Source organism: Vombatus ursinus, unplaced genomic scaffold (genome assembly GCF_900497805.2).
Source record: "Vombatus ursinus unplaced genomic scaffold, bare-nosed wombat genome assembly UNPS02014811.1, whole genome shotgun sequence".
Taxonomy (NCBI): Eukaryota; Metazoa; Chordata; class Mammalia; order Diprotodontia; family Vombatidae; genus Vombatus; species Vombatus ursinus.
The window spans coordinates 6064822-6076292 of NW_020954589.1; the positions used below are offsets into that span (position 1 = coordinate 6064822).

The 11471-nt window shown below is 37.9% G+C and overlaps 1 long non-coding RNA gene across 2 annotated transcripts; it reads left to right on the forward strand.

Moving 5' to 3' along the window:
* The first annotated feature begins 3077 nt into the window (after positions 1-3077).
* On the forward strand, positions 3078-10898 carry LOC114053634. Of its 2 annotated transcripts, none has more exons than XR_003570388.1 (4): positions 3078-3211; positions 3486-3613; positions 6674-6722; positions 8668-10898. It is a non-coding gene; the product is annotated as an uncharacterized LOC114053634 (long non-coding RNA). The 2 variants fall into 2 exon arrangements; XR_003570387.1 differs by having other exon boundaries at positions 8698-10898.
* The last annotated feature ends 573 nt before the right edge of the window (positions 10899-11471 follow it).

The following is an 11471-nucleotide window of genomic DNA, read 5'->3' on the forward strand; positions in this document are numbered from 1 at the left end:
ATATGATGAAAGGAGGGTGTCATCGTTTTCCCCATCTGGAAGCTGCTCTTTGCTCAAATGAGAGGCTCCAATCTGGGCAGTAAGCATGAGCACCAGTCCTTCCCCCTCCCCCCCACCCCTTCCTCCTCTGTGTACCTTTCAGCCTGTGATACTTAAGTTTTCAGAAGTGACTGCTAGAGTGCTTAAATAAAGAAGTGATTAGCCCAGAAGCCCGGAAGTTAATTAAAACAGTAGCTGAGACCATCCATTTAGGCTCTTATGTAGTAGAATCAGTGGGATGGGGAGCTAAATTGGGCTGCTTAGATACCTTTGGGGCTTACTCTAATGAATCAGGACCAATAATAAGGGCTGCCAGCTTACCCAGGACTTCAGGAATTCAGGACATTCCTCTCCAGGAAAGACAGATGTTATTTTAGTTAAAGCAATGACTGTGGTAGATGGGGCAGAACCCCTGATTCTGATGAATTAGATATGTGGGTGGGGGAAAATATAAGGGAAAATGCTGTTGGACTAAATGTTTTTACAGGTTGATTGATGGTATATATCTATCTCTAATGCTCATTAAGTGGGCAAGACAAATCCTCTCACAATAGGATGCCTGCAGACTTATAGGTACACGGGCCTATAACCCTTCATATTTAAAGCCTGATCTTTGCATTACTTATCCCCCATGCCTGGAATTTGCTTCCTCCTTATCTCTACCTCTTAAAATTCCTAGTTTCCTTCAAATGCTACTTCAGTGAGCCTTTTTTCTGGTTCCTTCAGCTCCTAGTGCCTTGCTCCTCTTGAATTACTTTGTATTTATTTTTTATATGTTTCTTATGTACTTCTATACATGTGTGTTGTTTCCCCTGTAGAATGTAAGCTCCATGAGAGCAGGTACAATTTCATTTTTGTCTTTCTACTCTCATTGTCTAGCACATTATGCAGGAGCTTAATCAGTCCTTGTTGATTGATATGATTGATATATCCAGGGAGGACTTTCAATATGTCAAGAGAGAAACAGAAACTTATTTTTTTTTTAGGAGGTTGACTTAGAGTTATTTCCAGAGGAGAACAGAAAGGGGTACTTAAATTAATCAACAAATATTTGAGTGCACAGCTAGGGCTGGGGAAGCAGGATGTGGAAATAAGCTTCTTCATGGCACTAGGGACCATTTTCCATGTATTTCTCCTCCAGTGCTCCTAGCACAGTGTATTACACATATGCTTAATATACTTCAATGGATCCCTGACTTCATTCCTGTGTATATTCTTTGCAGTGAAGCAGATCACTGAATACATGAATGAATGTATGAATACATAGCTTCTCATCTGGTCTGATTACTGTTCGTGTTCTCCCATTATTGGAACAGAACATTGTTGTTCAGTTCTCCAGAACTGACCCACTCAACTTATTAGAGGCATTTCTCTACCATTTTGTGAAGTGTAACAAAAGAAAAAATAAGACTTTATTTTTACATTTTTTCTTACTTCTGGTATCTTTACCTAGTTTATTTCCAAGTGTAACTAACACTGGGTTTGTCCATCTATTGTTCCTTTTCTCCATACAAGAGCAATCCAACTTTTTTTCCCATTAGACATTTCCAGATAAATATTCCTTCTTGCACTTAGATCATTGTTGGAAATATTCTTCAGGCCACTTACCCCCATCATTCTTCTCTCCTTTGCCCTTTGGGTCGTTTGCAACTTTAATTCTTCTGTGAAAGTATTTTTTAGCTTTTGAAACTCTACAATCAGCTAACAAACTTGTATTAAGCACTTACTATATGCCAGGCACTGTTCTAAGCACTCTGGGTAGAAAGACAAAAAGCAGTTCCTGTCTTTAATGGGCTCACAATCTAATAGGAGAGATGTCATATAAATAACAAGGTACCTACAAGATATAAATGGTAGGTAACCTTGGAGGGTAAAGCACTTGCAGGCGAGAGGACAAGTAAAGGCCTACTGTAGAAGGTAGGATTTGAGCTGAGTCTTAAAGGAAGCCAAGGAAACTCAGAGATGAGGTGAGGAAGGAGGCATGGGGGATAGCCATTGTAAAGACAAGAAGACGGGAAATGGAGTGTTCTGTTTGAGGAGCAGCATATAGGTTGGAGGGATTAACTCATAAGAAGACTGGCAAAGTAAGGTGGAGGTGGTCATGAAGAGTTTTGAGTGCTGGACAGAGGACGTTACCTTGGGTGCTAGAGATAATAGGAATCTGATGTTTATTGTATAATGGGTGACAGACTTATATGCTAGAAAAATCACTTTGGCAGCACTGTCAGAGATGGATTGGAGTGGGGAGAAATTTGAGGCAATGTCGTGGGCCTGGCTCTAACAGGGCCATCAGAGGAAGAAAAACACTGGTCCTAACACAGGTAGGTGGCACAATGGATATAGTATAGGGCCTGGAGTCAGGAAGACCTGAATTCAAATCAGCCTCAGACACTTACTAGCTGTGTGAACCTGGTCAAGTCACTAAACCTCCATTTGCCTCAGTTTCCTCTGTAAAATAGGGATAATAATAACACCTACCCTCACAGCTGTTGTGAGGATCAAATGAGATAATAATTGTAAAGCTCTTAGCACAGTGCCTGGCACACAGAAACCTTTATAAATGTTAGCTATTATTATTATTATTATTAAACTAGTATGGTGGCTATGTGATCAAAGAAGGATACACACACACACACACACATACGAAATGTTGTAAAGGTAGAAGCTATAAAAATTGGTAATGATTTGGGTATGTGTAGTGAGTGAAAGCGAGGAGTTGAAGATGGCACTGAGGTTGTAAGCCTGGGTAACTAGAAAGATGGTCATGCCCTTGATAGTGATAGGGAAATTTGGAAGAAGAAAGGGCTTTGGAGGACTAATACTAAGTTTTGTTTTGGACATGTTGACTTTCAGATCCCTACTTGTAGAGGGCCAGCTCTGATCAGTCCAGAAAGGGTTAAAGAATTCAGGTTGGAATTTAACTTCTGCCTGCTCTTACCCTCAAGGGCTCTTGTTATCAGGATGTTGGCTCACCACTCTCCCATTCATTAAGGGGCTCATGGAGCTGCCCGCGACCTTGACACAATAAAAGTCTGGCATGAGAGATAACACGTGGCAAACTAGGGGGGACTAGTCATGTACTTTGAGATAAGTACCTGAGACAGCTCTGAGAATGATTGTTCAGGCCTATTAATTGCTATTAATCTCTGTCTTGTAACTATTTGCTCAAGAGGTATGTAATCTTTTCTCTTATTGATACTTTTATTGTATGCTCCTTTGATAAATGTCCTGAAAGCATTTTTTTACTGAGCTCTGAACCTTGAAAGTTATCAGTAACAGTCTCAGGATATGTTTTAGTTTTCCCACACAAAGGATCTTTTGAAGCTCCAAACATTTCCTATATATGCTGTGACCCTCAGATGAATAAACGGCTCAGTCTTCACTGACCCGCCTGGCCCACGTTTCTTCATTTCACCTGACCTGTCAGGTGTGACTCTTTGTTGCAGGCAACGAGTGGCACCCGAACAGGGACCTGAAAAAAAAGGTACGAGGGGAGCGGCTCTCTTGGGACTTGGGAGAAAATAGAAAAAAAGAAAAAAGAAATACCTTGGCGGCTCAACGCTGTGGAAACAAGGTAAGAGAGCGACGGTCATAAAATACATTCCTTTAGCAGTTTTAGAGCTAAAGGGACACCAGGCTAAGTGGGTAATAGAGAAAAGAAACAAAGGGGCTCGGTACTAAGAGCATAAGAAAATAGTGTCGCTTTGGAATGGCCACTCGCACATACTTTTGGTTTTGAGAGGCCCGCTTAAAGTCGAAAGTATGGGTCAAACACAAGGCGGGAACAAAGATAGAGAATATTATTTGAGACTTTTACAGAAAATAATGAAGGAAAGGGGTTTACTTATCACAAGCAGTCAGTTACAGGAATTTTTAGACTATGTTGAAACATGCTGCCCATGGTTTCCACAAAAGGGAACCATAGACTTAGAAAAGTGGGAGACGTTGGGCAGACAAATGAGTGAATACTATAGGGAAGTAGGTCCAGGCGCGTTCTCTATAGCTACATTTTCAATTTGAAAGGTGCTAAAAATATGTCTCACGCCCCCGGAGAATGTGCCATTAGCAACAAAAGCACTCAGGGTAGATGCAGGGGCGGGAACAGAGGAAGAAGAAGAGATGAATAAGGTATTTGATGAGAAGTTCAGAATTGTGGAGGAAGATGAGGAAGACATTATGTATACAGAACCTATTATACCCTCGGCTCCACTAAGGCCCCCACCTTCTTATAGATCAGGCTCCTATAAAGAGGAAAAAGATAATAGGGGATTAACACTCCTTGTGTCATGACCTTATTAGATAATATTGCAATTACTGTTCTCTGTCCTTTTGATTGGTGTACCATTGCTAAAATATGTCCAGAAAGGGGGGATTTTTGTTTTGAAAAATGAATTATTATAACTGTAGGAGAAGCTAACTCCAGTTTTTTGATTTTCCCTGTCATAATTATGTATCTGTTCTGTGTTTGTCTATGTGGTATGAATGAGTGTCCTGTGTGTAATTTGTCACCCTTTGTAGCCAGGTTGCAAAAATAGCATTCCAGTTTCTAAGACTGCAGCTGGACTCTGGAATGCTGCTTTCTTTCTCTCCCCTGCTCCCTCCCTGATTACAGCAGCCTCAGAGGAGCAGGTGGATGGGAGAGAGAAAGAGAGAAAAATACTTTATTATTTAGGTTCTATGATTGGTAAAAGGCAAGTTAAGAAGGATCCTTGAACTGTCAGGTCAAAATTAGAAAGAAATAAGATATGTGCAGTTTTAAAGGGAATTTAATCAAAGTCCATCAGAGGAAAAGGTAACAAAGTTTAAGCATATAGAAATGAAAGAAGTATAGGTAAAAAGAAAAGCATAATCTATTTGCAAGAACAATGTGTACAGAGGGTTTGGTTTTGAAACTTTTGAAGAATTGTTGGGAAAAATAAATCTTCTCTCTCTCTCTACATTCTAACTCTGGCCAAGTTTTGAATGCAAAGGGAAAGACAAGAAACAAAAAAGGGGATCAAAAACAGAGGTAGCACTTAATCTTTTCTGCCTCACATGAGAAAAGTTTTTGTGTACTGGAATACAATTAAAAGATAATTTAATTCATTCTGGTAATATTTTAAATGAAATGTGATGTTTTTAACTTAATGCTTAAGTCAAAATTTATTATACTGTTTGGCACTAAGGTAAATTGGGAAAATGTATGGATCTGAAATTTGTTAACTGGGTGACATTAAGCAAGTTACCTCAGTTTATCTCACATGATTCGAAGGTGCCTAACACAATGCCTAGCAGAGGGCAGACACTAAAAATGTTAACAACTATTATTATTAGTTCCTTAATTAGAGGTGACCAGTATACAATGTCAATGGTGAAGAGATGCCCGATTTTCTGTGTAAGGAAATTTGGAAATGCATTCAAAAGAATGGGAGTCACTTAATTGATAATATGTTTGTTTCAAATTTTAAACACCTAGAATTGTTGCATATTGGTAAAGTTTTTTATTGTTATGTCAAGCAGCTTTTCATAATTTGGATGTTATTGTAGTGTGAACTTAAAGAAACTAAAGGACAGTGAAAAAATTGTGTAAAACCAATTATATTACTTTGTCAGCTTTACTAGCCCTGTATTATAATGTTTTATAACTGCCATTTAGAAAACCAGGTATTTCCACCTTTACCTGTAATTAAAGAAGGGTTTATAGCTAAAACAATTTGACTATCACTTATGAAAGTTATAAGATTGTTAACTAAGTTATTTGAAGTTACTGTTTTAATGTTAAAACCTAGAATTGTTAATTGATTACTGTGTGAAAAGGAGGGGATTGGGTAAAAGCCTTATCCAGCTTGGTTCTGCCTATTGAAAACAGTCCTCCTTGGGATATCGGGGTCAGCAGGCAGGGGTAGCAAGATCAGCCCCTCCCTGGGGTATAAAGCAATTCCCCTTATTTTGTAAACTTGCCAAGGCCCTTGGAAACCATCTGTGTGGGCAAGGTCATCTGCCCTGAGAAAAGAACTTATTTAGGTTATGCAATTCCTAAACAATGAATTTAGCTTGCTGAGAATTTGCATGTGTATAGAAATGATTTCTAATGATTGGCTTTTACACCAGGACAAGTTTAAATTTTGGAAAGGAAAAATGCTAAATGAAATCTCTTATGTATGTGAGTCCTGGTAAATCTTTATTGCTTATTGCAACTCCATGATAATAAAATTAACTGTATCTGGCTTTAAGCTGTGATTGGTGAAACTTGCTGTTTGAGGTAAAAGGCTCTTGGGACTATAACTAATTTTGTTTTGAGTTTGAATTTGAATATAGTAGTCTCTATTAAATCAGTATCTGAGATAAATGCCACAAGTTACTCAGAGGGAATGTGATCCTGTACTGTTAACACGTGGAGGTCTGCATCTGGGAAAAGGCCGTGAGGACAATCTTAGCCTCAATCTAGGATGGGATCCTCCTGGCTCAGTTTCCCCATTGTATTCCTTTGAGAAGGAATGTTTCCCACCTGACTATTCCTGAGTCTGGCTATCATGTGAAATTGATACAGCTTGATTGGAGAACTGTGACTCTTATCTGAATTCAAGCAGAAACTAAGAATGTTTTATCTTGTCATATTTGGTATGTCACATGTTCCTGCCTTTTCCTTTTATAGTAGATTTCTCTGATCAGACCAAGTGGTTAATAAAAGACATGAGCACAATGTAAGTATGTGAAATCTTGTTGTTTTTAATCTGAATTTGTAGTTATCCCATGGCCTAAGTGTAAAATCAGTGTTTGAATTTATCATATGTAAAAGATTCAATTTCTGAAGTATAATTAGAGAAGGATAAATAAGTTTAAGATTGTGTATCTATTCTATAGTAAGGTTTAAGTTAGAACCTCTTTTGTTTAAGGCAATTTTTGCAAGAAATCCCCTTCCTAATGTAACCACCTCAGATGTCTTTGTCACACCCTTTTTCGTACTTGCCACTCCTTTACGGAAAAATTTTTCTATCTCAACACCCTGTTTCTCAATAGAGAATTATTCCCTTGCTTAGGAGACATCAATTGGCTCTGACCTTCCCTATCTATGACAACTGAACAGCTATCTAACCTTTTTGCTACCTTTAGAGAAGAGACACACAACCCCCCCCAACCCCCCCACCCCCATATCTCACTTCTGAAGTGGAAAAAAGAACTCTAATTAGAAGATTCAAAAATCTCTGAGCCTCAGCTTACTCGAATTAACCCCAATGAAGAAGTACAAGGGGTCATATTAGATACTCCTGTTTCCCCTACTGGGGCATTATTTCAAAATTCTGGAATCCTAAAGTGGATACACCTTCCCCATCAATTCCCCAATTCACTAACTATATATACTAGTATGGTTGCAATTTTAATACAACGTTTACATAAACAATATCTTTTACTTTCTGGCAATCTAATTCCTATTATTCATCAACCATACAATAAACAACAACTTAATTCTCTAATTGCCTCTTCAGAAGAATGGCAAGTAGCCATTATGGTTTACACTGGGAAACTAGACAATCATCCCCCATCTTTGAAATTATTCACTTTCTTTTCAAAATGCCCTTGGATTTTCCCAGATATTATATTTCCTTTCACCAACAACGCATACTGTCTGCTATTATACTGTTATTACAGGATGTTTCCGACCCTCTCAATATTATATCTGATAGTAAATACTCCATACATGTGTGCCAAAATATTGAGACCATAAAACTTAAACATGTCCTAGCACCTGATTTGTATTCTTTGTTTCAGCAACTACAACCACTACTTCATTATCGTAATAACCTTATTTATATCACTCATATTAGAACTCATTCTAATCTTCCTGGATCCTTAAGCACTGGTAATACAAAAATTGATTATCAATTACAATTTTTTCCAATTTTATTGCCCCTACAAATTCAAAAGGCTATTGATGCCCATACTTAGTTTCATCAAAATGCTAACACACTCTGTGGGCAATTTCGTATTACTAGAGAACAAGACAAACAAACAGTTAAAAGCTCTTCTCAATGTGTTATATATTCAACTCCTTCCTCTACTACTATAAATCCTAGGGGTTTACAACCCAACCACATTTGGCAAATGGACATAACTCACATATCCTTTTTTGGGAAACTGTTTTAGGTACATGTTACAGTAGATACTTATTTTTCATTCACTTTTGCTTCCCCTCAATCTGGAGAAACTACCAAACATGTTATTAATCATATGCTTCTCTCTTTTGCTTGTTTGGGCATTCCAAAACAATTAAAAACTGATAATGTTCCTGCTTATATCAGTTCTTCTTTTTTCTCTTTTTGTTCATATTATAATATTACTTTAATTACAGGAATACCATACAGTCCTACAGGACAAGCCTTAGTAAAAAAAAAAAAGACATCAAAACTTACTTAAATAAACAAAAAGGGGGAGTGTGGACTACTACCCCCTCCAGACAATTAGCCCAGGTTTTATATACCTTAAATTTTTTGAATTTCAATAAAGATGGGATTACACCTGCAGAAAAACACTTTAAAAAACGTAGATTTCCTGAAGCCAGAGTTATGTGGAAGGACCCACTTACAAGGAAGTGGGAAGGTCCAGATCCATTATTAACCTGGGGGCAAGGGTATGTTTGTGTCTTTCCAGAAACCTTTGATAAACCTGTCTGGATTCCAGAGAAAAATGTTCGAGCCTGTTCACTACTCACCACCCAGATGAAGGAATTGAACCTGCAGCAGAAACGGAAGCAAACTATGAAGAGAAAGAAAAGACTTACAATGATTCCCCTGCTCTCTACCCAGCCGTCATATGGACGTTGTGACCAGCATTGGACTTATTTTCCTTTAAAGCTTGTATAAAACCCCACAAGCATTTATGATAGCTTCCTCCTTCTCCAATAGTTTAGAACCTGGATTTGTGAACTTGACACAATCCAGTACTTTAAAATGGAATGTAACCTGTCTTAATTGTATTATCAAGCAATGTATTGATCGAAATGATAAGATTGTTCTATTGGTTGAGCAACCATCCTTTGCTGTTTTTTCCCACTAACCTTTCTCATGAATGGTTCCAATCTTCTAGGGAACATGCCCTTCAACTCATCTCATCATCACTACACAGGTCAAAAAGAGTTGTTGGGCTTCTCATTACTGGATTAATTTCTGTTGCTTCCTTAATTATTATATCCACCCTGTCTTCTATTGCATTGCAGTCAGAAATACAAGATGCACGATTTGTAAATGAGCTTGCAAAAAATATTAGCTTAGCCTTACGAGTTCAAGAAGCTATTGATAGGGATTTATCATATAAAGCTAGTCTGTTAGAGCAATCTGTGCTATATATAGGGGATGAACTTGCAGAGACAGAGTTTAGGGCAAAATTAAAATGTGATTATCGCTTTGCTATGCTCTGTGTCACACCAATACCTTATAACTCTAGCATAGTAATATGGGATGTGATTAAGTATCGTTTAGAGGGAATTTGGCATAATAGTAACTTTTCTGCTGATTTATCCTTTTTGACTAATGTTACTCAGGCAATTTCTGACAGTCTATTCCCAGGGATTCATCCTCAGAGTTTAGCACAAGAAATCTTAGAAAAATTGGGCTCGATAAATATATTCAAAAATACCTCTGCTTTATTACTTCATCTTTTTACTTGGGGAATTTTATTAACTCTAGTTTGCCTTGTTCTTCGTTGTGCAGCTGCATTGATAAAGTCATGGTTTAAATCTCTAGGCACCAATGTTCATCATCTCAAGCTTCAACAAAAACAAAAAGGGGGAGTTGTAGAGGGCCAACTCTGATCAGTCCAGAAAGGGTTAAAGAATTCAGGTTGGAATTTAACTTCTGCCTGCTCTTACCCTCAAGGGCTCTTGTTATCAGGATGTTGGCTCACCACTCTCCCATTCATTAAGGGGCTCATGGAGCTGCCCGACCTTGACACAATAAAAGTCTGGCATGAGGGATAACACGTGGCAAACTAGGGGGGACTAGTCATGTACTTTGAGATAAGTACCTGAGACAGTTCTGAGAATGATTGTTCAGGCCTAATAATTGCTATTAATCTCTGTCTTGTAACTATTTGCTTAAGGGGTATGTAATCTTTTCTCTTGTTGATACTTTTATTGTATGCTCCTTTGATGTATGTCCTGAAAGCATTTTTTTACTGAGCTCTGAACCTTGAAAGTTATCAGTAACAGTCTCAGGATATGTTTTAGTTTTCCCACACAAAGGATCCTTTGAAGCTCCAAACTTTTTCCTATATATGCTGTGACCCTCAGATGAATAAACGGCTCAGTCTTCACTGACCCACCTGGACCACATTTCTTCATTTCACCTGTCCTATCAGGTGTGACTCTTTGTTGCAGGCAACACCTACTAGACATCTAGTTCAAAATGTATAAAGTACAGTTGTATACAATGATACGAGCCTGGAGCTCAGGAGAGATACTAGGTGTATGGATCTAGGAATCTTCTGAATAGGCATGATAATTGAATCCATGGGAGCTGATGAGATCACCAAATAATATTGTATAGAGGGAGAAGAGAAGAGGGCCCATCTGACCTTGCAGGATGCCTATGGGTAGTAGGTGCAACATGGATGAAGAATTAGCAGAGGAGATTGAGAAGAAGCGGAAAGATAGGTGTAGAACTAGGAGGCAGTAGCATTACAAAAACCTAAAGAGGAGAGAATATTCAGAAAATGATGGATAGTGTCAAATGATACAGAGAGATCAGGAAAAATGAGAATTGAGAAAAAGCAATTAGATTTGACAATTAAGAGATCATTGGTAACAACATTTCTGGAGAACAGTGGTATTAGGAAGATGTGTTTTTGTGTGGAAGGACAGTTTGAAATAAAAATCTCTGCCTTTGTCTCTGTCTTTATGTCTCAATATAGATGTAGCTATAGATATTTAAATTGTCCAAAACTGTAATTTTGTCTTTGTGGGGAATACCTTGTTTGGAAAGTCCCTCCACAGATACAGCAACTCCTCTGACTTAATCTTAGAGAGTTGCCTACAGCAATTAGAGATTTAGGGACTTACACTTAGTAAGCATATGTCAAGGGCAGAATGTGAATCTGATATAAAGACTAATACTATAAGCAAGCTGGGAGAGCAAGGCATAGCTTATCTGTCAGATTTATGGAGAACAGAAGAATTTATGACCAAATAAGAGATAGAGGACATTATGAAATGCAAAATGGATAACTTTAATTACATTAAATTGAAAGTTTTTGCACAAACAAAGCCAATGCAACCAAGATTAGAAGGAAAGTAGAAAATTGGGAAAGAATTTTTACAACCAGTGTCTCTGATAAGGGCCTCATTTCTCAAATATATAGAGAACTAAGTCAAATTTATAAGAATGCAAGTCATTCCTCAGTTGATAAATGATCAAAGGATATGAACAGGCAGTTTTCAGATGAAGAAATTAAAGCTATCT